The following is a 6,090-nucleotide window of genomic DNA, read 5'->3' on the forward strand; positions in this document are numbered from 1 at the left end:
TTGGGGGGGGGGGGGGCAGGATATCAGCACTAGCTGGCACCCGCTCCTAGGAGGGGGAAAGAACAAAGTGAAAGGCAGAGAGGAGTGAAATGTTTCAACAGAGAGGGAAGACTTGCTCTAAACTTCAAATGGGAGACACTGCTAAAAGAAAAGGAGAAACGAAGAGTATGAGAAAAGGCTGTGAGGGATGAAAGAAAGCTAGCATGAAGGAAAAGGAAAGCAAGCAGGGAGGATAAAGAGAGCTCCATGAAGAAGCAGTTCTGCTGAGGGACCATGCCAAAAGCCAAAACCAGTGAAGCTTTAGTGATGGCACTTTAGTAACAGAGGAGAGAAATCCGACCCAATGGTAACCAGGAGAGGGCCCAGAGGTACATAAAGCCTTCACTGAATGGGTGCACCATTAGTAAAAATGGAAGGAAAAGAAGAAAATTTGCACTAATATCTCATACATTCTCTCATAAAAAATGAACTTTTTACAAATCAGCACTGCCAACATGGCTAAACTACTTACACTTGCATGTAGTGCCTGCACCTGTCAATAAGAGTGATTATTAATTTTGTGTGCATAGGTCATGTAAAAAGTCACGTAGTTTCTCTGTGATTTAGTTCCCCATCTGTAAAGCTGCCACGTCTGCTTCATTAAAGGCAAAGAGGCAATAAATTGACAAGGAACAATATAGTAATAAAGAAGCACAAAGCAGATGATTTAATGGCAACATCAGGCTCAGTTCTGGCTCAGAAAAAATGCATATAAAACAGTGAAGCAGTTAACTGATGTGTTTTATAATAAAAATATAAGCATCTTCCAAAACAAATCTGAAAAGGGAAGAGGACAATTCAAAATATCAGTATGAAATTAATGTGGACTCTTTGCTGTAGGCAGTCACAGGCTCCGCTTCCCTGTTACCTCCCATCTAGTAAGACTTTTCCCCCTTCTTTACTCTTGCTAATTGTCAGGGTTTAAAGGACACTGAAGAGCACAGGATGGGTTCATTAGAATTGCAAAGTATCGCTGCTTACCATTTGCAGCAGGGTACCATTCATCTCTGTTGCCACACCATACTGTGAGGTGGCACCAAAAACCAGGCGCTGCAATCCAGAGCTAGGGAATGCTAATCATCTTACATCACACCCAAAACCATGCAGGATTCAAGGTTCACTGTGGTTGAGAACACCTGTTCATGGCCATAAATGACTCCCAAAGGCAATCTGGAGTGGGCTTTGTGTTTTCGACATGGCCATCCTCTTTCTGTTGGCCTAGAAGACCTGGGTCAAATTCTTGGTCATTTCTTTTGACCCCTTGCATCTGAGTAACCACTTCTTCTGTCCCCTTCCTTCAACGAAGGACACAACTACCTCTCCTCAGAGCCTTTGAATACCAGGATGCCATCCACAGTAAATAATGAACATGACCATCTCTTTCTTTGCTTAGCTGCTGATCGGTGAAGTAACGATACAAATTACAACTACAGTGCAGACCTCAGCATAGCAGTCTACGCATAAATACCATCGCATAGCTTAGCTAAAAGAAGCTGTCCAGCCAATTGCACAGGTTCACCTTAAAGTCATGTCCAGATTGCCACTTCAGTTTAGGCCACCTCAGAAATTTCTACCTTGCCCTGAAGTTTACTTTAAAAATGTTTACATTTTACTGTCTTCCATATTAACACCACACACTGCGTTCTGTCCTATAGCAAAAAGGAAGCAGAACTGGAAAAGGTACTCATCAGTACTACACTGTCATGCCAAAGCATGACTCAAGAAGTAACTATGAGTTTGCCAGATCAGAGACTGAGTATTAAGTTACTTTGCATTTGGTATAAGCCTGTCTGTAGTCCTGCTCGTATTGAAGTCAATAGCAAGCCTGCAGTTAATTGCAACAAAAGTAAGATGTATTTAGGGAGCAACCATAAAGAGGTAGGCAAGATTATCTAATGACATATACGTATTTTACTAAATGTGTTACTTGTCAAGCTAATTAGTTACCCTGTAAATGAAAAGGTCAACCCTGCATGATATTTGCATCTCATCTTTCTGAGTCAAATTTCCTGTGCATGGTAGGTGGAAAGAAATAAATTCTGCTGAAGCTATGAACGGCAGACAGGAACACTACGGCAGGCAGAGAAAAATGAGAAAAAGCTTTTTAAGGCTGATTTGAAGCTAAGAACATGGAACACGTCCATCAGGAAGATACCGATCCCATGGCCACCAGCTCCACATGTACAACTTGTTTTGAATAGCTCTGCAGCTATGCAATACCTTGAACATGTCAGTCACCCTTTTTTGACTGCTTCTGCTGCTCTTTACTAGTTGACATATGCAAGTCAAGAGCCACGGCTCATGAAACCACTCCACTGCACCAAGACCATACTTTTGACCCCAAACTGCCACTCTCTAGAGAAGATTTACCTGACATCCCACACTATTGTGTGCACACTCCAGCTGCTTACAGATTTCCCCCAATTTCCACAGCTGGAGGCACAATCCAGCACAGTACGACTATTCCACACCTGCAGCTCACTAATTTTGCAGCTCTCAGAGCCTTGCACATCTACAGCAGCCTGGATCCCCTTTTCTTTTCCAACACCCTTGTCACTTACCTGTCACTTGTATCTGAAGTATGCAAACTTGACACAAAAACAGATGCTTGAAAGGTATTGACAAAGCCATTATAAAGAGCTTAAAGAAGAAGAAGCAGCAGCAGCAGCAGCTTTCTTGGGAAATATCAAACAGAAACAAACAGAACATTTCAGGGCAATCAGCAGATTAACCATGAACTTTTGGATTTTTTTTTCTTTTTTAATGAAACAGCCGGTTTTGTGTTTCAGTCTGTAAACATCCTATGCCAGGAGAGCATCTTCAGAGGCTCTTTGTCCTTGCTAAAGGGCTTTACTTAATGGGGTGTTACATGAAAAAGCATATCTGTCTTTCAGGAAAATGTGCACTGAGGGGTCACTGAAACGGTAGCAACAACTAGAGGAAAAGAAAACCATGATATGAAATACATCCCGGCTAATACAGGTTTAAATATATATTAAGTCACTCTGCCAGGACTGAAAACTCTGGCATTATAAATCTCCCAGCAACCTGCGTGCACTAAGTAGGTGGCAGGGGACCCCACTCCCCTTCAGCGAGAAGCCAGATGTTCCAGGTAGTATATCCCGCTGTCAAAGGCTTGAGTCTTGCTTACAGAAGCTGCCCAAGCCAGCTCTGAGCTCGCTTTCCAGCCGGGCTCCCCATTGCAGGGCAGCCACAGCAGCACGGGGCTTGGCGCACATCCCCCTGCCCATGGGCTGACCCTCTGCAACAGTTCAGCAGTGACTGATACATGAGCCGGGAATTTAAAGCCACTATAGGTATATCGCAAAGAGTTGTATCATACTTCAAATGACAGATGTTTTGAAATATCTGAATTATGGCAGACTGTTTCCTTTGTGAGCCAGGATAAGAATTTTGCACCCCGTTTTGCTGGCCTATATGTAAGAGGAGCAAACGGATTGCTTGAGATACAATATAAAGTTTAGCTGATAGCTTGTATTTTGAGACCCTTCGTTCCCCAAATGTTTGAACCAAAGCTTTAAATTCAGATGTACTTAAGGCTTTTTTTTCTGTTGCGTATACAAGCTTATGGCCAAAAAGCACTAGGAATCAGCTAGTCCATCATAAATGAAGTGAACACATACTCAGATATAGGCCTCAGAGGAGACACCCCCACACATCTTCCATCAAGCAGGATTTTCCTGAATCCAAATAGCAATGAATATGGCACTCATGTTCACACTCCTCTACTTATGGTACATCTAAGAACTGCTTCCTTCTGGCATTGAGTCACCCACCCTACCTGTCAGAAGGGATAATTACACCTCTGTATTACCTCAACGCAATTATCTAGAAAGGAAAAAACAAAATTTCCTGGGTTTACTCATAACACTCACACAAGAGAGATTTAGGAGGTAGCAGTAAAAATTTAAATCTTTTTCCCATATGATCCTGGCTAAAAGCTCTCCCTCCTTTCTAATTTGATTTTGACTTGGTTCAAGAGTATCTGTCTTGTATGTAACTCAGAAATACTTTAGGAGCTGTCAAAAACCCCACAATATGTACAACCGTGGAATTAATCTGAAAAGGTTTTGGTGTTTGGAAGGAAAACACTCTGTGTCAGTTTTCGCATTTTATGAGCAATGTGGAAATCCCCAGTGTTTACCTTGAGGGCTCAAGTACCTTTAAACCCAAATTACCTTTGAAGCCAGAAACCAACGGTTCCATTTTGTACCTCTTCTACTGGGAAGAGGAGTGTTCAGCGCTGTGCTGCGCTATTTCCACCGCATCAGTCCCAACTGTCCCAGTCTTGGGTTGCTTTTTGTCCTGCTCTTTAAGATACAACTTGATGTAGAAAGAGAAAGCCTGAACGGTGATGCAGACTTATTCTTAAAATAAATGATCCCTTAATCAAAATAGGATGACTAACAAGCATAAAATTACAGCTCTAATACCACATATAATCATTTATCTCATTGCAGAGAGGCATACATCATTTGCATTGTGTTCCAGTAGTGCTTTATACCCACTCTACTATAATCTAAATGAGCATGCACAGCACAGACAAATGGAGATTCTAGCCCATCTTATGCATTTGGCTGGGAAGCATGATGTTGTTTGTTGTGGGTGCTTTTAAAAATTGTGATGGTATAAATAAACATGTTAAAATGTAAAGACAATGCAGTGGGCAAGCACACTGCCTGAGCAGTTGTAATTGTGAGATAAATCTTCCACAAAGAAGAGATTTTTTTTTTTTCTGCACAGCGATTTTAATAAATGTTTGAAACTTATATGAGCTATGGAATAAGTTCACTGAAGAGAATTTAAACCTGTGGATACATCAGCTCAGCATGTGGGTATTGCCAACCACATTTACAGCTAAAAATAGATATTATTTTCTTCTGCCCAGTTCTCATTATCTGGCATTTACTTAACAGTCCAAGCCAGAGACTCAGCTTTAAACAACCTTAAAAACTTATAAAAATGTCAACCACCAAAGTATCTATTTCTTTCCTTGAAACTACTCCCGCACAAAGGCTGTAAGAAGCTTTCACTTCTCCATCTGCAGCATCCCTCCTATACCCAAAACCACCACAGCTGTGAAGTTCCATAATGCATAGTCCTTCAGGGAGAGCAAGTATGGCTTGGCAATGACAATATTCGCAAGAGTTGATTCCCAGCTCCCATGAAGGACTTCACATCTTTTTCTGACCTTGCAGAACTGCGAGAAACTGGCGCTTAAAACTCTGACATTTTTATGAGAGAGAAGCTGGTCTTCTATTTAATTTTAGAGAGCTTTATGTCTTTTTCCCTCTTCAAGGGGATAACTCACTCGGCACAACTGATCTTACAGTACAGAAGTATGAGGCTTTACAAGCAGAAAGACACGCATGCTAAAATACATGGTAAAATTCTCTTGTATATTCTTAAAATCATTTATCTGTGACATCTGTGGCATGAAGATGAAAATATGATATGGTCTAAAGGTTTTATTGTTACTTCACGTGGACTGACCTGCATTACTCGCTGCTTGTTTCACCATTTGTGCAACATGCTTTTCTGGTTCTGCCCACAACCTAAAGCTACCATCCAAAAAACAAAGGAGCAGTACAAGCTTGACACAGATTAACCTCAAAAATAAACTACAGTTACATTAAAGAACTGTCAAGTTCTACCTGAAGATTATTTGCTCGAAGAATGGGAACATGACAGAGATGCTAGGAGGATGAACTGAAGATGTCCCTGCTCATTGCAGGGGGGTTGGACTAGATGACCTTTAAAGGTCGCTTCCAACCCAAACTATTCTATGGTTCTATGAATGATCCTCAGCAAAATAAAACAGAGAGATAGATGGATACTCTGCACAGCACATTAATACCTTTAGAGCTCATCACAGTATCATCCATCTTTTGCCATCAGTTTATCTTGTATGTATTTAGCACTTATGAGAATAACTGTATTACATATAGGTATATGGTATAAGTATGTTTGTGGTGGTTTAACCCCAGTCGACAACCAAGCACCACACAGCTGCTCACTCACCCTCCCCCC

The sequence above is a fragment of the Aptenodytes forsteri genome, unplaced genomic scaffold (genome assembly GCF_000699145.1).
Source record: "Aptenodytes forsteri isolate BGI_AS27 unplaced genomic scaffold, ASM69914v1 Scaffold273, whole genome shotgun sequence".
Taxonomy (NCBI): domain Eukaryota; kingdom Metazoa; phylum Chordata; class Aves; order Sphenisciformes; family Spheniscidae; genus Aptenodytes; species Aptenodytes forsteri.